This window comes from Sinohyriopsis cumingii, chromosome 10 (genome assembly GCF_028554795.1).
Source record: "Sinohyriopsis cumingii isolate HCF-2022 chromosome 10, ASM2855479v2, whole genome shotgun sequence".
Lineage (NCBI taxonomy): Eukaryota > Metazoa > Mollusca > Bivalvia > Unionida > Unionidae > Sinohyriopsis > Sinohyriopsis cumingii.
Window position 1 is genome coordinate 14,648,542 of NC_142970.1, and position 26,425 is coordinate 14,674,966.

The following is a 26,425-nucleotide window of genomic DNA, read 5'->3' on the forward strand; positions in this document are numbered from 1 at the left end:
GATATTTTAATATGACTTTAATGTTTATTTTCTAGATTTAATTAAGATTATGAGTCAGAATCAGTCTCCAACTCCACTGTAAAGTTTATCTATTACTTCTTCTGCTCAGGCACCTGCAAATTAAAACAAAATTGTAATGCTTAAATAAAGTCATATCATCTCAGCACTAGTTACATATGCAGAAGTCATGTTAATCAGCATTATAAAAATGTATGAAATTTTCTTCACTGCACTTGTGCTTCCCTTACTATCGTTAAGCCATGATACAAGATAACTTTGCACTTACTTATCATTTCTGGCAAGTGGATGGTGCAATCAATTTGCACAAAGATGAATTTATTTCATCCAAATATTTCATGTGAATAAAAATTCCAAATGGAGGCACTTGTCCGATCAGACAAGATATATGCATATTGTAGTTAGCTGGACTCTAGCTTTGATAGTCCTGGGCAATAGGATAAGCTGATTTTGTTATCAGTTTAGAAATGCATCCGCTTTGCAAATACTATGCTTTAAAAGACGAAACTGAATCCAATATTGATGAAATAAGAGTCATTTGGATTACCTTGTTTTTTATCATTCTGCGTTGGTTGGGTGCATATTTGAGGGTCTCTGATATGGTCTCTTCCATTCCATTTGCCTTTGCTTTGCCATTAGTTTTCAAGCAGGCTTCTGCAAGAGTAATACAATGTTTTAAAAAAGTTTCACAACAAAGGATGCATTGCATTTTTCTAAATGCCAGCAATATCAATGGAATATTTTTAAAACATGTACTTTGAAATGTGGTCTCAAGTTACTTTATCAATTCATTTAAAAATCTCTGGCAAGTCACATGAAAAACACAATTTAAATCAAGCCATACTTACTTATCAAAACCTGACATATCACAAGCTCTTGAAATGCTTTTTTCCCTTTACGTCCCTTTGGACTATACTCTGGCCAGTCTTTTTGTTTTAAGCTTTTTCATCATCCTGCAGACACTATCCCCAATTGTAAACCTGCCAAGAGAGCTCAAGTAGCATATCTGAAAATAATAATAATAATAATATTACTATTTTTTGATTTTGATATTATTATTAGTAGTAGTATTTCATGATCGATGTGACAAAATATGCTTGTATATAGTTATTTTTTGCCATGGTTTTGCAAGCAAATTTAATTTCTCTAACTTGAAAAAAATTTGATAACATTAACTATGCAACACAATGTACTAATAGCAATTATAAACCAAATTAACCACCGTGAATCTATTAACTTCATAAATGACATTCACTCAAGGATTGAATTAAAGTAGCCACATAATATGTAATAGTGTATATGTAGTAAAATACCTGTTACATGTTCATCTCTAAACATGTTTTGGCCTACATCCGTAAGACAAAACAGCCGACCACTACATGTTCACCCCACCCCCAAAAATAATTATACAGGCACTGCAGAACTTGCATAATGCATATTGAGGTTCACAACAGCAAATAAAGGTTATAACAGTTTTTTTAAATAGAAAATAAAGCCCCAATTTACCATCTTCTTGGAGAGTTTGGGATTCTCCTCCAACCTCTGGCAAAGGCCCTCTAGTTCCTCCACTGAATCACATGGCATTGCAAGAATTTCTTCTCTATATTCTGTGTCTGGGCCTTGTGTATGAACTTGGAGGGCCAGCTGCTCCAACAAATTCTCAATATTTGTGTCCAGTTTCATAAGTACATTGAACTGGAAATCTGTAACAGATTTGTGATGAAATTAGTTTTGAAAGATCAAGATCATTATTATAAACTCCTTAAAAAGATCTGTACAGTGAACATGGGTTTAACAATGAAATATATTTATGGAATGAAATACATGGTTTTTGTACAGTTTATATGAAAACTTTTCCCATAATCCTTTATTTTTTTATTCCCTAGATATGTTGTTTCACTGCTGGTGTCTGTAAAGTCTGCATTCAATGTAGATGGTTTAGGCGTCTGACTTACACAAGACAATGGTATACATCAGAAAGAAAAATAAAAAAAACCAATGGAATGATGAACAGTCGACACATCAATGAAAAACAATTCATTGTTTATTTGCACAAATAAGTCTTGAACAGTATGTTTTATGACCTATAATTTAATTAATTAACATCTCACAATGTTCTGAAATAACAGTATCTAAGCTACAAGAGCTTGTGCTTTCATGTCATAATCTTCCATTTTGCAAACAAATTTTGATGTTGAATCAATGTATATGACCTTAGCATTGAACACTAACATTCAAAATGTCTACAAGATGACAAGACTATTATCAACTGAAGTGACAACAAACCAATGAGTTTTACGTGCATTGAACATAAGCATTTTTAAATGCTATAAAATGTGTTTTTAGTGTATGGCCACAAATTACCCAACATTTTGTCAAACATAAAACAGTTCTACTACCTTAGATGAGAATTAAATTCATAAATACAGTGTATAATTGACCTACTCGTATTTAGAGAGCTGTAAATGAAATAAGAGATTATATAAAAGTCAACACCTGTAGTATTTGTTTCATTATTCTATAATGTACATTTTTTTTCCATCCTCAATACTTACTACTTGCAGAGGAACTGGCAGAGAGAAATCTTTATATTCTCCACTCCAGAGTGGATGGGGATGGTGATGGTGTTGTCCTTCTGGATGCAGCTAAGAGTATAAAGATTATCACTACTCCTTAATTGCAGTAAAAAAGAAACAAAGAAATCAGACTGGATTTTTTGGCATGTAAACAAAATGCATACTGGTTGCAATGACCACTGTATATAAAGCAGTGATACAATATATCACAAAATGCATTCTTTTTTAACAAAACATCTAATCTCATATATACAGCATCATGAGTAAGTAAGTACTCTTAAACACATCTTATTAAACAGACAGAAAAATGATGAAATTTATACATACTTTTGATAAAGAATTTCCAATTGTGGCATGGTATAAAAGCAATTGATAAAAAATAAAAAGAGACCAGATAAACTAAATAGAACATACCAGCAGGATAAGAGGAAATCTTGGAGTCTGCAAAATACTCTCCATTTCAGGAGGTTTTGGATGAGATGGCTGACCAGAAAGGTTTCCACTTGAGATTTTCATCTTTTTTCAGTTCTTCATTTTCATCTGAAATGTCAATGAGAACTTGTAAATACTGTATGAGTCCTTGAATACACTGACTCCTTGTGACATACAGGGTTTGCAGAACAATCGCTAGCAATATTCACCACTTTTAAATCCAGCTGGTGAATTTTCACCATGAAATGCATCCGAATGCAGTGAATAATCCTGGATTAAAGACAAAATAGTGTACAGAAATGTGCAATACATTAGTCAAGCTCCAGACAAAACAAAGATATGATTTATCTCTGATTCATAATGACTTTTCTTGTGCTACACATTTTACCAATGCAAATTACATTGAATTTTGTAAATTAAATGGTACAATTAAGATATGTATGTCAAAAGATTACTAATCTTCAGCTTTCCAATTGATGCTAAACACAAGTATCAAGTCATGTATTTAGTCTCTCACCACCAATAAATGCATTTTTAAGTAATCATCCTAGAGTGCACCAAAGTCATGTGAACTTGATCCAATTCCAACATTACTGCTGCTTGAGTGCTTAGATCCAGTATTGCCTTCACTAACTGATGTTATTAATACCTCTCTCTCATCAGCATAATTTCCATCATTTTTCAAAACTCCCATTGTAAAACCTCTGCTGAAGAAACTAACACTACACCATAAGGATTTAAAGAACTACTGCCCGGTTTCTAATCTCCAATTCATATAAAAAATCTTACAAAAGGTTGTTCAATCCCAGCTTGCATCTTGTCTGAATTCAAACAGTCTTTTTAGCAATGTACAATCTGCATATCGCCCTTGCCACAGGACACAAATTGTGTCTGCAAATAGATTACACTCCAGCCCAGTTGATCTATGTTGTGGTGTTGCACAGGGGTCTGTTCTTGGACCTGTTCTCTACACTCTATACACTCAGCTGCTCTCAAGTGTCATAGATCATCATCCAGTGTCTCACCAGTTGTACACTGATGACACCCAAATATACAAATCTAGCCACCCAACTGAAGTTGATGCTACCATCCAAGGTGTAGAGATGTGCATTTCTGATGTGAAATCATGGATGACTTATAACAAGCTGCAGATGAATGATGATAAAACTGAGGCCATTCTGATTACAACACAAAGACTTTCTCATTCACGTCCTTTACCTCACACAATAAATATCAGCAACACCAACATTAAATTCACACAATCAGTACAAAACCTAGGTGTTACTCTGGACAGTACTCTCACATTGCACCAACATGTCATGAACATATGCAAGGCTGCATATCTTGAGCTGAGACGCATCAGCTCCATTCTCAGATATCTTTCAGTTGATGCCACTAAAACACTTGTGTGTTCATTACTACTTTCAAGACTGGACTATGGTAACTCAATTCTGTCTGGTTCATCTTAATATCTACTGCAGAGACTTCAAAAAGTTCAAAACATAGCTGCTTGGATCATACTCAGAGTACCACAATCAGAGCACACCTCCCTGCTGCTCTGTACCCAACACTGGCTATCCATTCGATCCAGAATCAAACACAACATTAGTTCTCTGTGCTACGTTTCACTGACAGACTCTAGTCCAACATACCTATCTGACCTCACCTATGTGTACACACAAGCAAGATACTTACACTCCTCTTCCGACAATCATATACTCATTATTCTCACTATGAAAACAGAGTCACATGGACAGCATTCTTTTGCATACCAGGGCCCAGCAACATGGAATGAATTGCCCACTGAACTTAGACACAAAGACGCAGTGATCCCATTCAAGAGTGCTCTCAAAACTACTTATTCTGACTGCAAAAACAAACTTAATGACTTAATAATGTTAACTACCTTAAATATTCTCAGCATGTTTTTTATGTTTTCTAATTTCATGGTGTTTGTTTTTGTAATCATATCATTGTGTATGTTTTTATGTTGTCTAATGTTGCAAAGCGCTTAGAGCTTCTAAAGATTAGGCGCTATACAAAGTCCTCATTATTATTATTATTATATTTAGCTTGGATGAATATTTTTTAAATCAGTGGCCATAACTAAAACAATGGGATTTTGTTTTATGATCATAAAAGTATGTTGGACACCATCCATGATGTACAATGCTGTCTGACATTTCTATGCACCTAAGGTTTCCATCTCAAATATTAAAGCAAAATGCATACCAAATTTGACAGATTGACGAAAATAAAAAAAAGCAATGCTTACCATTTGAAAAGAGGCAATTGTCACTAGAATATTCTATTCAAAATGATATTAATTTTGGACACAGGGGATACCACCCCCATGTTTTCCTGACTCGTGATATGTCGGCCTATTCTGTGCACAGCTTTAAAAGATGTAATGTTTATCCATCGAGCTATAGAAATGAAATACATTTACTGTAGACTGTTTCTGTCAGCAGTTAAGTTGAGTAATTAGGTCAGGTTTATAGCTAGTTTACAAAATTCAATGTAGAATGCCAATAAATGACAAGATATATTTTTGCAAACTAAAGTGATCTTGAAAAAAGATTAGTAAAGTTTAACATTTTATAAAAAATAAGCTATTATGTGGAAGAGAAACAACAATGAAATAGGATGCAATGTGTTTGCGTCTTGTTGATGGGGGAAAATTACTAAAGAATTTAGAAACAGACTATACGCTGGGGAATTTTTTGAGAATTTATGTTCTGGCGACAAGTTTACATATTGGGTAGCAGATGATTTTGCATGTGCGGGACAACTTCTTGCAAAATTGGAAACTTGGATTAAAATGCAGTATTGTTTTAAGGTATACATTACCATATTTTATATAATGTATTGTATGATTCTAAAAGATGCATAGTTAATCGGAATTTCTGGGTTACAGATTCAAGAAGGTCATGGAGTGGGTCTACATGTTGACTAATAAATTACTATTTGATCCCCTAGGTGATATTTCAATTCTAAATTAAAACTAATAATACTTAATGTATAACCAAAAATGCGACAACCTGGTGGAGAGGCGAAAATGGATATAAAAAAATTCCATATAGCCTCAGCAAATTTAAACTGAATAAATAGGGAAAAAATAATTAAACTAAACAACAAGACAAATTATGATATGATTTTCATACAAGAAACACATAATAAGTTGACTAAAGAACTAATAACTTCATATGAGGAAAAATTAAATGGGGTTATAATTGTGAATGATTATAAGGAGATGTAAGGGGAGGGGTAGCTACTTTTATCAAGAATAAAATGGGAGTAACTTGGGAGCAAAAAAACAAGGGAAACTTTTTTGCAGGAAGATTGATACATATTGTGATACAAGACACTCATTTTATAAATGTATAAATACCTGCTAATAAAAACAAAAAGCAACAATTCATTGAAAACCTGTTTAAATATGTAGAAACAATTTCAAAGGCCCCCCTCCAATCTGTGTTGATATTGATGGAAATATTGTGGATCTGATGTGCAATCTTACTGTATGCAAATCTTTCCAGAAAGCACCTATGTACTGTTTAGACACCGGTATTTGGTAACAGCCATATCTAGCGCAAAATTCAAAATGGTCATAGGACAGAAGGTTGAGTAGCTACAATGTCATAGCCTCAATGTCTCCACGAAGTAGGGATAGTAATATTTGTGCTAGGGTTGTGCTATTCCATGTCGATTTACAAGTAACCAAACAGGATTTGATTTGGAAATATTTTTCGCAAAAAGATCTCTTCTGCCAATGGTAGCTCAATGGCTGGGAGAAATACTGGCAAGTCAGATGTGTATAAAATGTACAGCAATGTGTGCAGATAAAATTGTCAAAAATGTTTGCAGGTTTTAATGAAAGGGCTATACTGTATCAGCCTTGAAAGTGCCAGAAATTATCATTATAGATGTGGCTTGAGTCTACATGTTTTCAGTTAACAAAAACAGAGTATCAAAGCTAGTAACTGGCATCCTTGTTAATTTGACTAATAACTATTTTTAATTAACCATTTCAGATTTATAAATATATACTCAATAGTAGTGAAGTGGGATGATATAGCATCAATGGGACTTACCATTAAAAACCACCCTGGGACGATATAGCGTCAATGGGAAATTTAACATTATGGAAACCCTTGGGACGATATAGCGTCAAGGGGAATTTAACATGGGAATATGGGACTGTTTAGCGTCAAGGGGAATTGAACAGGGTGGGACTGTACAGCGTCAAGGGGAATTTAACATGGGCAAAAAAAAAAAAAAAAAAAAATCTTGGGCCTGTTGAGCATCAAGGGGAAATGGAACAGGGTCAGGACCCTATTTTAATAAGGTCCCGACCTGATGGGTCTATGGAAATGGAACAGGCGAATATTGAAACAGGGAGGGGTCTCTATTTTTTATTTTTTTTAAAACAAAAAAAAAAAAAAAAAAGGGTAGGCAATGAAAGTCAAGATCTTTTCGAGACCTATGAGTGGCCCTGAAAAGGGCCTTTGGGTTTCTTCTTCTTCTAACTCTTCCACTTCTTCAACCATCTTCTAACTTTTACCAATATTCCTGTCATCTTCTTCTTTATTTCTGACTCAGGCATCCAGTCAGGATGACCTATCACTCGGAATTTCTCCTGTATTCTTATCCAGTTATTGTTGAGTTTCTCAAAGCTTTTTTTTCTCTTTCTATTTTCTTCTTCTTTTCTTTCCTTAGACCACTTTTCTTTGATGTTCTTTACCTCTTCCGTCAGCACTTTCCTCATTACTTCTTCCGTTTTTGTCAACTTGTCGAACCCCCATTTTACGTATCACCACTTCATCCAATACAATACTTTTTCCAGGAAGCACCCGACTTGGATGATATGGTCCAGTGCTTCCTTCAAACTTCCCACTCTGACATAAGGTGGGTCAGTAAATCCGCTTGACTTGTTGACTTCTTCTTCTATCATCCCTGCGATGAGATCTCCGGCCACCTTTAGTCCTTTGACTTGAATAGTTAACAAGTCTTGCCTATTTCCATCACTCCATTCCTTTTCTATTCTTCCTACAACATATTCAACATCCATTATCCAAAAATAGATATCTCTTAATAGATTGAATAATTTTGTCACCTCCATCTTCTTTGTTTATTCCGTGGAATGGTCTGAACGATTGTTGTTGTTGTTGAGTTGAATTATAGTGGCGTGCGCTTCGCATTGAGCATGTACCACTGGTTTATGATGCCACAGGCACCTAACTGATTACTCCTTGGAGGAAGGAATGGAGCCACTTCCTCCAGGCATATCTGTGTTCACAGAACACTAATTGATTGGGCCGTCAGGTCAAGGTACTTTTGTGTACACATCGATCTGATTGTAAGGCCTGTGTTTTGTTTGAGTGGGATTGGACCCAGCACACACTCTGTCATTCATTTGCATTGATTAGCGACTAGTGGTATTGGACCCGATCTAGTCCGTATTTTTAATTTATGATGCGTGCACTGCACGTATGTGTTTTGATGTCTGTCCGTCGCAAAGGGCGAAAGTGGTCAGGCTCGGGCGGAGTTGTCTTGCCACAGGTTAGCAGGGTTTTTCCGATCCAGGGTATTTTTGTTCTAAATTTCCGTCTTTGGAATTTTGAGTCATAAAAACTCTGTGCTGTTTTAAGAGAGATAGAGTCTATTGAGGTCGATGTTAGCTTTTAGGTGACAGTATTTGTCGATTGGTTTTGCAGCCTTGTGCTGCTGGCCCTGGATGGAGTTGGTGTTTTTTCCATCTTACTGAGTAATTGTTTTTGGGTCCTAATTATCTAGTTGTAAATTTTGGTTGCAGCCTTGTGCTGCTGGCCCTATAGTCACTGGTTTTTTTTGACTACCTTATACAAGTAATTTTTGGGGTGGTATTCTATATATTTGTTATATTTGCAGCATTGTGCCGCCGAGCCCGATAGTCGTTGGGTTTTTTTGACTACCTTATATGTGTAAGTTTAGGGTCTTAATACGGGGGATCCCTGATGGTCTATTCTTGCGACCACCTTTTACGTTCTATTTTGGGACTATATGGTTATACCTAGTTTTTGTCTTAGCTGTCACCTATGTAGAAGATAGACTTTTGGAGCTGTTAGTTAGGGTGTTAGGTGAGTATTAAGTTAGGAGAAGTGGAGAAGGTTTGTTTTGTTTTTCCCACCACCCACCCCCTGTATATTTCTTCCTGGTATTTGAACTAGGTGTTTTTTAATTTAATGATATTTGTTTGTAGAGTTTTATCAGTCAGTGGGCTAGTTTTGATAAAATGAGTTTTTCTATTGTTCAGAATTTGGTACTTGTTTTGTGAGTGTATTTATTTTGTAATACTTTTGGCTAGATTCGGATTAGATTCCCTCGTCGATCACACTCGCCTCTCATAAATGGAGAGTTCGGGGAGACCGAATCCTTGTCTTCGCCATTGGTCCAAATTTGATATATATATATTTTATGTAAGTATTTATTAGTGTAATTTAGATAATTTCATTGCTTAGCCGGTTTCGGATTAGATTCTCTCGTCGATCACACGGTCTGAATGACGAATACTGTAGGTTCTTATAGTTAAAGCGCAGACCTGAAGGAAAACATCCCCCTAAGACTAAAATCTTATATTACCAAGATCATCACTTAAAACGTACAATTCACAATCTTCTCCTAGAGCAAAAGTAATCCACATAGTGAGTAATTTCAGACCACTGCCATTCAGGGTAACGTTCAAGAATCTCATTGAACTCTTTTGATGTAAACGGTCTAAAGCGATATAATAGTATGAATGCACCCTTGACCCAGAGAAATCTAACACACTGGTTGACTTTTTTCACTTATCTCTTGTGAATTTCTCGGAATAAAAGTTCTACAGTTATCCATTGAGATTTCACTCTGGCAAGCCCCTGCCAAACTTCCTTGTAAATCTTCTCTTGCAGTTCTTTAGGTAATGATTCAATATCGTTTTTGAAATGAAGTTTAAATACTGGTCTCGATGATGTCCAACATTTGACTCCTAACCAATCTGGTTTCTTCTTTAACGACATGGTAAGTTACTTCAATGTCTCGGTCCCACTAAGGGTAAGTAATGACAATTCGGTGACCAACGAGCATGTTCTAGATAGGCCGAATCTTGTGGTTCCCAGTGGTGAAGTGACACACCGCAACTGAAGCACTTGACTTTATCCCCTTCGTGCAAGTAGAAAAATCTGGCTCTGGCTAATTCTTTGGGGATCGGTCCTCCCAGATACTTAGGCCATTTTCCTTTGAATGATTGAAGACGATTTTCAAAGTCGCAGTATTCCGACAAACACACAGGGAACGAATATTCGTCTTTCACAGGTTCGTTTCGATGAGGGCTGGGTGACATGGACAGGAGTTTGCTCAAGTCTGGATGACATCCGTAGGGGGGTAGACGTGAAGGTGAACATCCACATTTAAAATGAAACCCAGTAAAGTGTCCAAGAGGACGAGCAGCATCGCTTTCGCATCCCTCAGGTTTGACACGCACAGCATCACTTTCCATGAGAGGGGTAGTGAGAACAAAGTTCTCATGATGCTTTACGGCATCGCTAAGGTCACAGCGTACAGCATCGTTCCCATCGCAATGCTCACAATCACATTCCACTTCAGAAGCCCCAAACTTGAATTGTGCCTTTCTGAACTTGTTTTGTGTTTCTCTGAAAGGATTCATCTTGTTCGCTTGGTCTTGGTAGTCACAATGAACTATCGATCTTGACCATAGCCCCTTTTTATACTAGTCACAATGCAGTCTCAAGCTTGTACATCGTTCCTTTTTTATATCTAGTTTTTGAAGGTACTGTCTCTAAGGTACCGTCATAATTGTACCATAGTGTAATGGGTGGAAAGGCCATAGAAAGGTAAGGGCAGTGCAAAGACCATCGAGTGTGTTCCAGAATAGCTGAACCTTTATAGATACATAGATCCATTCGTAACTTCAGTCCACAAGCGAAACACTGTACTTCGTATCCCAATCCTGACTCAGGTCCCAAGTAGACAAATCCTGTTCTAGCTAAAACATGCGAAGAAGGTAATCCTTCCCTATCCGTAAACTATTTCTGAAATGTGTCCAATCGACGGGCACAATCACAATAGTCAGGTAAGAAGACTGGAAAATGGTAGGGTTTGAACTTTTAGTTCTCATCAGGTTTCTCACTTGATTCTTGCTGTGGCGTAGTCATGCTTCTGGTGAGTGGCTATCCACTTACAACCAATGTTTTATACCGACATGTCCATATGGCAATATAAAGTGATTGGGAAGCCGCACTCGCTTCTGATACACGATTTGACAGACTTTTTCCAAGGGTCGACTGACGATGTGGTGAGTGGGTAAACGTACAATCTTGTTCGGTTGATAGGTGGTCACTTTAAAGTGTTCATCTTCTCTAGACTGCAAAGCTTCTTTCAATACGCCAAAGTTCACCACTCGACTGGTACGATAATTCAGAGTCAATCCTTTCACTTTACACTTCGTGTGCACTTCTCCTTGTTTGTCCCGGTATTCGTAGCCGTAATTTTTAAGACCGCCACTGGCGAAACTTAGAATCTTGTCGTCAGAATGCTCGTCTGTCCAGGCTCCTAAACGGTCTCCTTCGATGTTAGAGTGCTGTTGACTCGGGTGATCGATGTAGATGCAACTATCCGTGTCAAAGTACAGGACGCGTTCCCCTAACAGTTCTAAAGCTTCGTACAGTTTTAAGCGAGCATGAGCTGTCACGTAAGCTGCAATGATGACATTTCCAAAAGGATCGGCTTCTACAAAGTCCAGATCTTCTTCGTAATTGACTAAGATCAAATCTTCGCGAACGACGTCCACGTGTTTGGTGAATTTAGTTTTGTTGTGAATCATCTGGAAGTAGCAGGAAGGTTCTGTCAAATATTCTTGGGTAAACACGGTCGTTGTGCCATTTTACCCCACAAGCAATTTAACATCACTTTGGCAAACGATCGCCTGCCTTTGTTTTTCTCGATGTGATCTAAAGTAATGCCTTCTTGTGCCCAGTATTTCTCTTTGAATGTCTTTTGGTCTTCGGGAGTGTGATACCAGGACGGATAACCACTGGCTTCTTGCTTTAGTTTCAAAAAGGCATCCACGTAGTCTGCCAAAATGCCTTTCTGAGTGGGGTCACCCTTGTTGTATTGTTCTGTCTTGGGAAAGTGACAAATTTCATACACTTCTAACAGTTGGTATCCCATGTCCAGAGCTTTGAACAATTCTACGCTGACCCACGTCCCCGTCAAGGCCCGTTCTTCCTGGGTGTGCTGACAAGGCTGGTCTTGGTTGCACGTTTCAGCACAAGTACGGCACAAAGGAAACATCAGTTTGTCTTGACAATGGTGAGGTAGAACGGGATGGTACAAGTCAGTGGGAGCCAAAACTTTACATTTGATCAAGCCTTCATATTGTCGAATGTTTTTCAAATCGATGTGTTCCGTCAACAATTGTGGGTGCCCTGCAGGAAAGCGACAATATTTGCACACGTAGGGATACAGTGAACACACGTCCAAGTATTTGATTTCTTCTCCTTTCTCTTCGTCGGCTTGGCACAGCAAACTGGTGGCATTGGTCCTTCCTCCGTACAAACTATCCCTCGTGTTCAGGGGGTCCATGAACTGGTAGCTTTCCACGAGGTGTTTAAACTCTGGATCGGTTTTCAAACGGTGATGGTACTCGTGTTCCCACATTTCCACCACTTAGTATCCTTCCTGTTCTAACTTTAGGCGTTGCTGACATGTGGCCTGGTACAAGTCTTCCATGGTTCATTGTAAAAACTGATTTTTAGTGCCACGGTCAGGGTAACAGACGGGGCATCCGTGAAATAAGCAACCTTTAAACTCGTACACAATCTTGGGGTTTTCTAAGTCCCAACCATCGACCGAATGCATTCTGATGGTCTTTTCACCCCCTCCGTTGCGGGCATGCTGAATCCATTTGTCTTCCTTGTCGCACAAGTAATGTAACCAGCGTAGGGCTTTGACCGAGTATTGACGTTTGACATAGTTGGTCATTTGAGGACTGATGACAGCCACGGTGTTTTCAGGCATGAATCATTGCCGGTACACTAAGGAACATGCTTTGGCAATGGTGCAAGCTTCTTTGAAAGGATCGACCCCTCCGTGTTCCATGAAAAGTTCTCGAAATTTTCCACAGCAACACCGTAAAATGTCCACGTCGGAACGACAATACTTTAGCATTTCTTCCTGAAAGTCGAAAGGGTCAGAGGCGTGAGCCTGGTACCAAGCGTAGAAAGCTTCTCGTTGTTCGGTACGCATGTTGTCAGGGTCGTAATAGTGAGCCTCAGGCAAATGGGGTAGAACGGTGTGTTGATTGGCTTCCGTATTGAAAAAGTGTGGAAAGCACCCTTTAGCCATTTCTGTCATTCCAAACGTTTTAGGCATTCGACTCAAAGGCATGGCTAAGTAACTCATCGAATCTTTAAACTGTACTTGTCCCACTTGCATGAAAATGATTTTGGCTCCATTCAAAGTGACTTTAGGACGTTCGGTGCCATGTTCTGTATAGTATCTGTGAAGAAACTGTCCATCGTATCCGGAGAAATTGTGAGCCATCACTGTGGCATGACGATGACAATCTCCGTAACGTTCGATGTCCTCTTGGATCCACGTCTTGTCGATGGGGTGTAAGACCCATCGAGCGAAATCAGCTAGCGTGTTCGGTCCTCGAAAGATTTTTTCACGTCCTCCAGAAATCTTGCTGCAGTGAAGGCAATGACTGAAAATAGGTTCCTGAATGCACTTCTCGCACGCTCGATGACCAACGCAGAAATTAGGAATGTGAATACCAGTCTCTTGCATGCATTCAAAATCGAAAAAGATGAAATTGCCTTTCTTCTTGTGACCGATCTCTTTCTCTGGTTGGGGTTGGTATTTTTGCACATAGCATTCGTGTTCCAAGTCCACGATGTGGCAGCAAATGTGACATTTTTTCTTTCCTCGACACAGGTGTGCCTTGGCATTATTGGTAAGTATGCCTTGTCCACAGGTAGGGCACAATCTCAGCAGCTGACAAGCACATTTCTTCTGTGAACCTTGCATCTTCAAATGTTGTTGGTAACAGGCAGGGCTGACAAACGTGCGCAGACCAGTTGAACAATGCACTCGTTCTTGTCCTTCGCTCAGACAGGGTGGAGAGGCCAAACATGCTGAGCATTTCAATCCACATCTCGGTGATGAACCCTTCTGCTTTCTCTAACAGTACTTCGGACTTGAAATCTTTAAACTTCACCGTGTATTTGTAAGCTGTAGTTCTAAATTTTCTAGAGGGATGCTCTTCCGTCTCTTGAATGGAATAGTACTTTTCACGGTTGACTAAGGGTGGTGAACTTTGTTTAGAGGGTTTGGATTCTGGTTCACTCATGTCCTCTTCAAAATCACTGGCATGAATTTGTGCCAAGACTTCAGCCCTGGTACGAGGCGATAAAGCACGTTTCTGCCTCTTACTTTCTTCTTCCTTCTTCTCAAATGAATTGGATCGTTTCATCTTGATAGCAAAAAGTCAAATGACTAAAGTTTAAACACCATGGACTAATTTATAGTCATAGCAGACCAGCGTATATAAAAGGGTATGTGTCTTGTCCTTTCACTATTCATTTCACTCTCAAACCGAGCACAACGATGGAAGAGACTACCCAGATCGAACGTTTCATCAGAGCTTTGCGAGGGGTCATCCAAAAATTCTCTTCAGACCAGCCGAGGGACTACTCTCCTTCCTTTCAAGATAAAAGTCAAGATACTTGCTATATCTGTCAGAAGAAAGGGCACTGGTCTTCAGAGTGTCCAGACCGTCAAAAAAGAAAAAAAGGGGCTAGAAAAGACAAAAGTCAAGATACCTGTTATTATTGTCAAGAAAAAGGACACTGGTCTCCAGATTGCCCAAAAAAGAAACAAGGAGTCAGAAGAAGAGAGGGATTCTTCAGAGGAAGAAGAGGAAGAAAACAGGTGAAGAAAAAGAAACAGGAGAAGAAAAGAAGAAGAGAAGAAAGTGAGGAGGAATAGGAGGAAAAGACTGTGGTGGTGAAGAAATTCAAAAAACTCAGAGAGTGAACAATGAGACAGAAGAAGTTTATGAACTTTTTAAAGTGCTCTGTTGTGAATTGTGAATTGGATTGTAAATATTTATAAAAGAATAAATTAGGTATTAAAAGGTAAGTGTCTTTGGGTTTTGATTTTAAAATAAGAACCTACACTCACACACTCATACACACGTACTACAGAGGTAAAATGTTTTTTTTTTATAGTCTGAATGGATGTTGGCAATTGAAAGTCTATCTCTTTTCGACAGACGTGGGTGGCCCTGAAAAAGGCCTTTTTTGGTGTAGGGGTGAGTTTAAGCAATCAACTTTAACTGCCTTAAGCCTTTGCCACGGCCAAGGCCTACTTCTGGACTGCGTAGTGTTGATGATGATGATTTGGTTGAAATCACTAAGGGTGGCACGGGAGGCTTAGTCACAGGGTTGGAGTGTTTAGCTCGGGAAGGTCGTATTCTCTTTGGTCGTAATAAAGAAGTCTGATAACATTTGTTACAGACTTCTTAACTCCGCTAAAATGTCTAACAGTACCGTGACCATTTGATTTTCACACCCTTGTTTCTTTGCTGCTGCTTCTTCTTCTTCTTGTTTTTTTCTTACCTCTTCTTTTTGCTGCTGTTGCTGTAGGAGAAAAGCTTGATCCGCTTCCTTTTGCTGTTGTATAAATTTCTCCAATTCTTCTTTCTGTCTCTGTCTAAATTTCTCCACGTGTGGTAATGAAGGAGAAGGTGACGAAGGTTCCGGAACAAATTCTTGCGAGGTAAGAAAATCCACAAAATCCCAATTCACCTCTTCTGAAAGTAAGTCCGGTTTCCCTTGGGTAGTCTCCACAGCTGGTGCACCCCAATTTATCGTTTTCTGAGTTTCCGTCATGTTGAAAAACTGTCGCATGAATTGACTGCACACAGGTGCTAGCAAATCTATATAGACCACATGACGTCACAGACTGCTCTCTTCGGATTGGATGTGGGCGTGTTTGGATTGGTCAGTGAACTCCGTTTCAATCCTTCCTCTCCCTATAAATAAGTGTAGTTCACTGCATTCCTTCACCTGTTCTCGGCGCCTCAACATGTGGACCAACGTTCAATCTTCTACGCTTGTGTCTTCGATGATGTTCAGGACAGACATACCGATGTACGTCCGATCCAAGTGGACAGTTGTCCATAGGACAGATACCAGCCTATGGATACGTAGGATCTATGTGGAGAGGCAAGGATGTCTCAAAAGAGTTTTAGTCTATGGTCCTGCAGTCAGGCGAAGCCTAAGGACAAGAAGAAGTCACAGATGCCCTTTATGTTAAGGGCATATTAACATAAACCCAAAGGCCCTTTTCAGGGCCACTCATAGGTCTCGAAAAGATCTTGACTTTCACTGCCTACCCTTTTTCTATTTTTTTTTTTTGTTTTAAAAAAAATAAAAAATAGAGACCCCTCCCTGTTTCAATTTTCGCCTGTTCCATTTCCATAGACCCATCAGGTCGGGACCTTATTAAAATAGGGTCCCGACCCTGCTCCATTTCCCCCTGACGCTCAACAGGCCCAAGATTTTTTTTTTTTTTTTTGCCCATGTTAAATTCCCCTTGACGCTATACAGTCCCACCCTGTTCAATTCCCCTTGACGCTAAACAGTCCCATATTCCCATGTTAAATTCCCCTTGATGCTATATCATCCCAGGGGTTTCCACAATGTTAAATTTCCCATTGACGCTATATCGTCCCAGGGTGGTTTTTAATGGTAAGTCCCATTGACGCTATATCGTCCCACTTCACTACTCTCAATGTGTTTATACCAATATTAAGTTTCTGTATGTCACTGTGTTTAAGTTTTGATTTTCTCTGTTTTATTTCACTTGATACAAACACATGCTGACTAATCTTGTCATGTGGTGTATCTCGATCATACTGTAAAAGTGCATAGCTTAACACAGGTTTCGAACTCTTGCTATGAGCAGCAGCAGTAAACATGGCATGTACCACTAGAAATCAACTTTTTTTCTTCTTGGCTATAAAATCATTAGGTACTAATGTGTAAACTATTAAGTAATTTTTTAAATATAATTATTGTGCAGATTTACTAAATGTACTTTTGCGATACTAAGTCCCATGTTTGTTTAAAGGTTCTAACAAGCTGGGGTTTTTATGCAATATGTCATAAGTATATAAGGTGTTGTGGGCTGCATGTATGAAGACAGCTCAGCAGCTTTCTAACTAATATTGCAATTACTTTGAGCTTTTTTAAAAGTTATTTATTTTCTTTAAGTTGTTTCTTACTGTTCTGTATATAGTTTAGAAACTTTAAGCAATATTTTGGACTAGTCCGATAACATAAGACACATCACCCAATATATTTGTTGGGGGGCTGATGGGTCTTACTGCCTAACGAAGGGTGCTGTGTGGAGCGTTTTGATGTCGACTAACAGTGTAATGAAAGTCAAATTTTCTGAAATATCACACACAACTGGTAACCAATAACAATGCATTTCTACAAAGTAAAGTTATAATGTTTTTGTCAGACTTCACTTATCCTGATGTCTTTTCTCTAATAAATTCAAATTCTCACAAAAGAACCGGACCTGTTTTCAAGTTTTGTTGGCCCACATTTCAGTTGGCTGGAAAGCGATGAAAGTCAGGAATGCCAAAATCGGGTTAAGCTGAAACATTATTCTTTAAGGAAACAAATAAAAATATGTTTTGCCTATTGGAACTGTAAGCAATGTTTTGTTTCATTCAAGAAACATATTCCCCACATGAACCTACTTAAACAAACTTTGGCGTACCTCGACTACCATTGCATTGCAACAAATTCAAATGTATGTCAATGGAACATGAAAATGTGTCCATTTGCTAGTGTCATATTTTCACTCCACCAGGATAAAGACAGCACTGTAAGTATATTAATTACACATAAATTAGTGGAAGAGTGTCGATATAGGCTGCCAAGTGTGTGAGCTATTCCTGAAACTTGGACTACTCATTCCGATGACAATTGACATTGGAACACATATACATGGCCGTTATTTGGGTAGTAAGACATAGCACTAAAACAAAATATTTTGGACTTGTACATTTTTGTTTAAGATTTTATTTAAGCACAAAATATTTATTGATGGAATTTAATGTGCTTTTCTCTATTCTAAATTATATAATTAATATTCATTCCTAACTTATTTTACAAGCAAACTACATATAGTTATATCATTTGTTATAAGAACTTGGCTATATTGTCAAGTGAGTGTTATCTTCACATACCAACACGTGTATGTACTGATTTTCTGTATTTAAGACTCTAATTCCATGCCTGAGAAATTTTTCTTATGCTGCAATACATGATTCAATTTCTTATACAGTATAGGTCCAAAAATGTTCTTAGGGATATAGAATACCCAAGTCATTGTGAGTGTTATCCTTGCTGATTTGATCTTTGCAATACAATTTAATCATTACTTAATCCATGATATGATTGAGGTTTTTTTAAACTAGTAATTTTTTAAATTACATTACATTTTTTTGTAATGTAACAAATCCAAATCACACACACACACTTAATCTAGCACTTCACACACATAATTCCAATGTCTTCACAAAAAGCTCAAAATGTCAAAGTCACTGTGAGTGTTATCTTCACTGACATAATATTCTAACTTCAAGTCAACAATAACTTATTAATCTAGCAATCCAGAAAAGCATAATTTAATGACATTTTTCTTTCATAATTTACTAGTTGTCTAAGTCTGAGGTGGGCAAACTATTTTTCAATGTAGCCACAGGTGTGGCGAATGAGAAGTGAAAAACATCATACGATGCCACAACTGAGCCAAACTTACATGGCCAATTTGCCACTTGTGGCAATTGGTGACAAGGTTGCCCACCCTGGGTCTAAGTCAGTGTGACCATTGTCATTACCAGCCTGAAACCCAATTTAATGCCATTTGTATAAATTCATTTCAAATAAATATTATGATATAGTTGAAGTGTAAAGTCAAGCGAGTATTCTGTTTGCAGATTTTACATTTTAGATATTACAGTAAAGTCATATTTTCTCTTGTGTAGTGAACTTTATTGCAACTGGTTCCAAAATAGTAAAACTTATGCAGTTTTCATTCACCAGAATAGGTATTAATACAATCCTGAATTAACTGTATGGTACTAAAATATACCCTGATCTTGTGTGAGATTGTAATATACAGAACTATACCTCAAGACAACAATAATATATTGAATTTATATTATATCAAGACTGTCATGGTTATGAACTCCAACTTTATTCAGGTTTTTTCATAATAAATGATCATCTTGTGTTATGGCTGAAAAGAAATCAGAGTTCATTTTAACTCCATTCTCTCCACATTTGTCAGTTGTTATGAGGCATACTCATCATCAGTGTTATAGTAAAATGTAATCTTATCTGGATCAATCTTGCTGGTGTAATATATGAATGGAGAAAGAATATTATCATCCAGATTAAAATATTTTTTATTCAGACTCTACTGAAAATTTTAGCTGGATATGGGATACGGAGCCTGATGTGTATGAACAAAGCAATGTGTACCATGACCTTTTTAATTTAACATTTTAAACTCCTGCAGAAGAAAGAGATTTTTAGATCCATTAAATTGTATTAACAAAAACATTTCTTCAGTATGATTTTCCTTTACTTAGTAGTGACACAACTCATATTTTAAAGTTGTTGTTTTGTGTTTGGTTTGGCTTTTTATGGTAAAGCAACACAAGTAAGTTATTTAGTGCCAAGGCACTTTAAGTATAGTGCCTTGCCCAAGGACGCACCATGGTAGCTAACCCAGGTTGGTCCGATGGTAGAATTTGAACCTACCTTATTTCACAGGTCCAGAAAGCTAACCACTGAGCAACTACAGCTCCCCATCTTATAGTGGAATGCTGGTATACTTTATGATCAAGAAGGATGGGTTGGGGTATGCATGTTGCATCTGAAAAAAGTGATGGAATTTTTGTTTACATAATATTTTAGTCATACAATATGAATCATTTTCTATAGATTTAAGATGTATCAGATCAAGTTAAGAAAAATTATATATTCTGTTTCCTGGGAATGTACTAAAATTCACTGTTAATGTTTGATTTTTTTGGTAGTAAGCTTACTTGGAATTTTTTTCTTTTTAACTTGAATACCTAATTTGTTAACATCCTGTCCTAAATCTTCATGGTTCTGTCTATAAAGTGACAACTGTTGATACATGTAGGGAAGTTTTTGTTTATATCTTTTGATTTTTGTGGTTCTGGAAGTTGCAGTATTTGTTGTTGTATTATTAACCATTTCAGTAATTTAATGAATGCAGAGTATACTGCTCTATAAATGAAATTTATGGGAAGATAATGTAAAAGTATGTTTCACTGCAAATATAAATTGTTTAAAATAATAATATATCATTTATCATATGACTATTCAATTGTGGTAACTAGTATTCCATCCAATATCTATATATTAAAATATGTCTTTTCATACAGCTGGTGATCATTTAGATACAAGTCCAATTGAACATAATCAAATTATCAGTGCAGGTGTTTTTATTAGTAGTAGTATTGCAAGTATAAGTGTTAGTATTAAGATTTCATATACAGGTATGATAAGTGTATCATAATGTTTAAATGATGCTCCTTGTTACAACATAAAATATGTTCATTGAAACAAATGGTTCACTGGTAAATTGGCAGTAAAGGTCTTCACTGAATTATGTTGCATAAACTATTTTACAATAAAACATATATGATGCATCTCAATTATGATGATGTGGAGGAGGAGGATTAATAATAATGCAGTTTAAGTTATCTTCATCACATAAGTTCTAGCAGATGTGTCATTTTTATGTGGCTCATTATCAGTTTGAAACTGGTCTATGATTCCTGGATCTGGACATATCTGGCCCCCTGCTGTTGTGCTGCTATGGTCTTTACAGTTCATTAGGATATCAGTTACACTTGGTTTACATTTAGAACCCCATGGGATGGAATGCCCAGTTTGAAACTGAGAGAATGGTTAATTATCCATAATATAACTCCTGCAGTTATTATTAGGTTTGATATCAAGGTCTTTCATTAAAAGCTTTTCAACTCATGTTCTGTTCTACCATACAGATAAATAAAGTCAAATTCAAGGCTTTCAGAATTGTCCAGTTTGTTTCATGTGTTGTCAGTTTAATGGGCAGGTAACTAAATGTGCAGCAGACGGACTGTATATTGCCACTGTACCACATAAATATCAGTGCTTCGTCTGCTCTCAGTGGCTGTGGTTTGATTAGTTACAAGTGTCATCACATGTGACTAATTATTAACCAATGTAATGAAACTTATATAATTAGAAGGCTGTATTTAAAAACTCTAAAGATCTTAAATGTGTGCTAGAGGGTAGGGTTAGCAGTTATAATCCCAATTATGTTGTGACGAGCAAAAAGCACTGCACACATTTGAGCTTTTAGTCTGGTTCTGGTAGGGTCAAAACATGCAGGTACATTTTGATCTTTAAAAATTAACATAATTCCCATGTAATACTTTCCAAACCTAAGTATGCAATTGATCTGATAAAAGTTTTGAGATTACTGTTTAGGCTCTGTTCTTACAATACTAGATATACCTGACTACTCCACAGTGAAATGGCCAACTGTTAAGTTATATAAGCCAGATGAGTAATGTTAGCCATTTGTTTAAGTGTTTTCTCATTAATTTCATTTGTGTCACAGAGTTGCATGCAATATTTCTTTCTAGAATAAATTTATTTTATTTTCTAATTGTGTATTTTATGGTCTCACTGGACAGTTTATCTGGTGAATTTTCATCCGACAATGACCAATTACAGAAAAATGAGAATAATTTTACACTGAAGATACTAACAAAAACAAACTAATGATTATTGTAGAAAGCATACATGTGAGATTTTGACTGCAGTAATCAGGTTAATTCCTGATGCAGCTATTGATTTCTATACTGAACCATCACTGCCACCATCTCCTAAATTTTACATTCATTTTTGACAAGAAATAGCTATTTTCAATATTTTTCTGTGACAAGGCAGCTAAAAGAATCAGTATGTGGCTTATGCATGAATAAAGTTCACTAGTACTATAACAAATTAGCATACTTTTTTCATCAACCCTCAACCATCTAGATTTTTTTATATTTGCCTCTGTAGCAGACACACATCAAGGTCAGCAGCTCATTTGCAGATCAAGCATTTGATCTCCAATGCTCATCTAACTGTGACAGGCAGTCACTAACAAGCCAACCTATTTCCATGCCTAACTCAAAGTAAATCTAAACCACATTATAGATTTAGCTTATGTGTGAATTTAGAAATGCTAGGCTTGTGATAATTAGGTTCATGCCTTCTACCTTAAAAATTAGGTGTATGTCAAAATACAAAATTATCCAGTGAGACCTATAATGTTAATTTTAATCCCTATGGGATTTGTGACATAAAAAACCCAAATGCTTTATGTATTAAAAGGTAACTAATGGGGGCAGGATCTGCAGTGAATCAATGGTATGTATGATAGACTCCTGATAAAAATGTTTGTGTTACAATCCTGTTATCAAGTCAACCAGGTTACCTACTGCAATGTACCCTTGCCTTACTCCAATTCCCTCAGTACTCAGTAAACAACTAGTGTTGCTGTACATAACAAAACCAGTCCATATTGATTTTACCTATTTTACTAAATCCTGACAAAAATAATTCTCTAAATAAAGCATGATTAATATGTGAAGGTCTCGCATGTAATCAAACTCTTCCAAGCTTTTAATGATATGAACCGATTTATCAATGTTTATCAAATTTACATGAAAAACTATTTCTTATTTGTTATCAAATATGTTAGATGTTTTGATCATATAAGCATTTCTGCTACATTAGATCAAAATAATCTTTTTGTCAGAAATAGAGCCCTTATAGTATTTGCAAGGTCAACCAATCAGATGCAGAATTTGAGTTTAATATGAATGAATATTTTTTTTACAAAATTGCTCCTTTGCTATATCTTGATGAGATAAATCTATTTACCAAGTCTGATAAAATTAATGAGAAATAGTTTTAAGAGCAGTAGCAAGAATGGCGAGTGAGATGTAGAACCACCACATTATTTGCATAGAATTTGCTTACAGCCTCAGACATACAAGCAAATAATTAAACAAGTCAGATCTAAATTTGACCATAAACACTGTTGTGCAAGTCGTAAGAAACTCTGCCAATCAGATGCAAGGTCACTTCATTAACATACCTTTATCACACTCATAATAAGCATCATTGTGAAGCTTGACTATAGAAGCCCAATGGCCAAGTATGATCAAACTTGAATCAGCAGTAGTGGTTATAACCTCGTGTATTTGTATGCATCTTCACTTCTTCAATCTAGATCTCATTTATATAAGCATGTATTCTAAATTTAGTAAAAACTGCACTATATGCATAAATACTGCATGCGGTGGTAACATGCTCAGTCAGGTGAAAGATCACTTTATTATTATTAATGGTTAACACTCATCAAACTTCGAGGACAACTTAATGATTTTAGTCTATATTGTGGAAGTATGGCTTTTAGGTTGGTTAAAAGAACTCAACTAATCTTATACATGATCACCTCGTGTATATACTTGGATTTTGCTGAATTCCTAAAGCATGGAAAGATGCCATAAAAAACCACCTAGTACATAATAATTTTGATAAGCAGGATGATAAAATAACGAACTTGCAAAAACAAGATTCACTCAAGTTTATTTACAAAGATCTTTGACAGGAAGCTAAAAGGCAACACACTGCGAAGCAAGAAACTTGGATGCAAGTATTAAATAAAAATATAAGTAGTGAGGAGTGGTCTGATATATATAGCCGGGCAAAATGCTGTACCAAGGATACCAAGTTGATCTCTTTTAACTTTAAATTAATCCATAGAATAATCGCTACTAATGATTTTCTTAAAAGAATTAACATATTTGATGACAACAAATGTACTTTCTGTAAGAGTGAAACTGAAAGTATTGAGCATCTCTTTTATGACTGCAGTATTACTTCACAGTTTTGGTACCGTTTTAATGAAGTTTTTGCACCTTTTTGCCCAAATATTGTACATCTGTCCAAAAAAGAAACATTTTTAGGAAGTGAACAACTGGACAGTTTGGGTAATTTTCTGCTTATTTTGGCAAAATATTATATTTATACTTGCAGATTCAATATGAAAAATCCTTCTATTTTTGCTTTTAAGCAAATAGTTGCAATGCATAAGAACAATGAAAATTACACTGCCAAGGTAAATAAAAAAGAGGACCAATTTCTTCAAAAATGGACCTCAACAATGAACATTTAACTTGTCTCTGACTTGAGGGTAAACAGGAACAAAATACTGTAATATCACAAAAGCCATGTCACCTAGATTTTGGCCATATGCATGTGTATATGCGTGTGTGTGTGTGTGTGTTTTTCTTTTTTACTTTCTCTGTAGATTATATTTATTATCCCTAGATTATCTGATAACCAGAAATGTTTGATTGTAAGGTGATCCTGGGATGGTTCCCCGACTCAGTGGTCAACCTATTACGGGGTTAATAAAAAAAAAAAACAAAAAAAAACTTGGATTTTGCTCATTATTAGATTTATCCAAGATGTTGATTTAAGCCCAAAACCAAGTTTTATATAAACAAATTGATCAGAACTATGGACTCCAAAGTAGCTAATTTCTTACTGTTGAAAGACAGAAGGGATGTGAAATAAATAACACACTCTGGACCATTACATAAACCCACTTAGCCTTTTGACCAGTTGAGATAAAATAGCAACAATAATGTTAATTCAGATTGATAAATTATGTTTTCTCACATTACCTCTAGCCCTTTTCAACATGGATGGTATTTTTCTTCCACATATGTCAGCTCTTAATTAGTGGCCCTTTTCCATCATGAATGTTGTAGGTGAAACTCTCAGAATTAGGCTTTTTAATTTGTATCTGAAAAAGAAAAAAATTATTGGTCTGCATATATCAATGTCACCTTTTCTGTATTAAATTAAAATACCATATGTGTGTGTGTGTGTGTGTGTGTGTGTGTGTGTTCATTTTAGAATTTAAGCATACTTGTCTCCATGTGTTTATTTTACAATTGATGATGATAACACATAACTGGTTCAATTGATAAAATGTTATTTCTGACTTCTTACAACTGCTCATTATATCTGAATTTACATTCAATGTTTGTTTTAATTAACATATTTTGGATAATGGGCAAATTATTTATTTTGTAGTTTATCATTATATCATTTATCAGTAATTTATCATTCAAATATTTAAAATATAGTACCATTATACTGACTTCATATTCTATATGATATCCCAGCAATACATGTTAAGCAGATAAGTGCAAATAAAAATGTTTAGAATGTAAAAGCTACTCCAAGCTCAAAGAAGATCTGCAAAAGATGATCTCCAACATATTACCAAACAAAAAGCGAAGTTAACGCAGTTACCTTTTTTATGATGTCTCAAACACCAACGGTACTGTACAGCTACGTCTTCTGAGTTTTACCGTCATCTTGTCTTTCAAACCAGAATTAATTTCTTGAGCTCTTACAAAATGAAGAAAATTTTAAATACTATAATTTAAGCAGCTTCTTTACATGACATAAGATAAATTATGGCACAGTGTTATGTCTTTCAGCACGACGCAACTTCACATTTGGACGGCGTGCTGTGTGGGCATCCCTGACACAGCAACTGACATGAATCCTTTATTAGCAGACAATAATTCGGAATAAATCCTCCGCAAATCTAACATTCTCGATTTTTCATAGTTCCACTTTTTCACTGTTGCATTTGTTTGATTGTGCTCATGAAGTTCAATGAATCAAGTTCATCTGCTGTCTGAAATCCCGGTTCAGTTGGTATTTTCTTCCGCGCATGATGCCGTGTAAATACAAGTTACGGTCGACATTCAAAGTGGTTTAGGTTAATTTATTATTTTCCTTTATTAAGGTCATTTGCAGAAAGTGTTTCGCTAAGATGAGATAATTTTAAAAAAAATATATCAAAAATAAAACTTTCTTTTCCAACGCTAATACTGGATATATTTCAATTTGTGATTGATACTATAAATAAATATTTAAAAAAACATTTTAGCCCGTGGCTTCGGCGCGCCATTCGTTTTTGTGGGTTTTTTAAAATGTTGTTGGTGTTGTTTTGGTTTTTGTGTGTGTGTATCACACTAAGAAACATACCAGGTATTAGGCCTAACGTAGGAAAAGAAATTATCCTCTATTTGTTACTATTCTTACTGTAAAATGACGCAAAAGTGATCAAATTGCTATTAAGATTTTGTTTTATATAACACT

The 26,425-nt window shown here is 36.4% G+C and overlaps 1 long non-coding RNA gene across 3 annotated transcripts; it reads right to left on the reverse strand.

Moving 5' to 3' along the window:
* Nucleotides 1-26,064, reverse strand: LOC149789636 (uncharacterized). 3 transcript variants are annotated; one of them, XR_016423683.1, is made up of 9 exons: nt 25,565-26,064; nt 24,928-25,049; nt 19,916-20,030; nt 3,009-3,134; nt 2,574-2,663; nt 1,525-1,721; nt 867-1,024; nt 566-672; nt 1-113 (listed from the first exon to the last, which is right to left on the reverse strand). It is a non-coding gene; the product is annotated as an uncharacterized LOC149789636 (long non-coding RNA). The 3 variants fall into 3 exon arrangements; XR_016423684.1 differs by having other exon boundaries at nt 2,574-2,690; XR_016423685.1 differs by lacking the exon at nt 2,574-2,663 and having other exon boundaries at nt 25,565-26,062.
* Between the last annotated feature and the right edge of the window lie 361 nt (nt 26,065-26,425).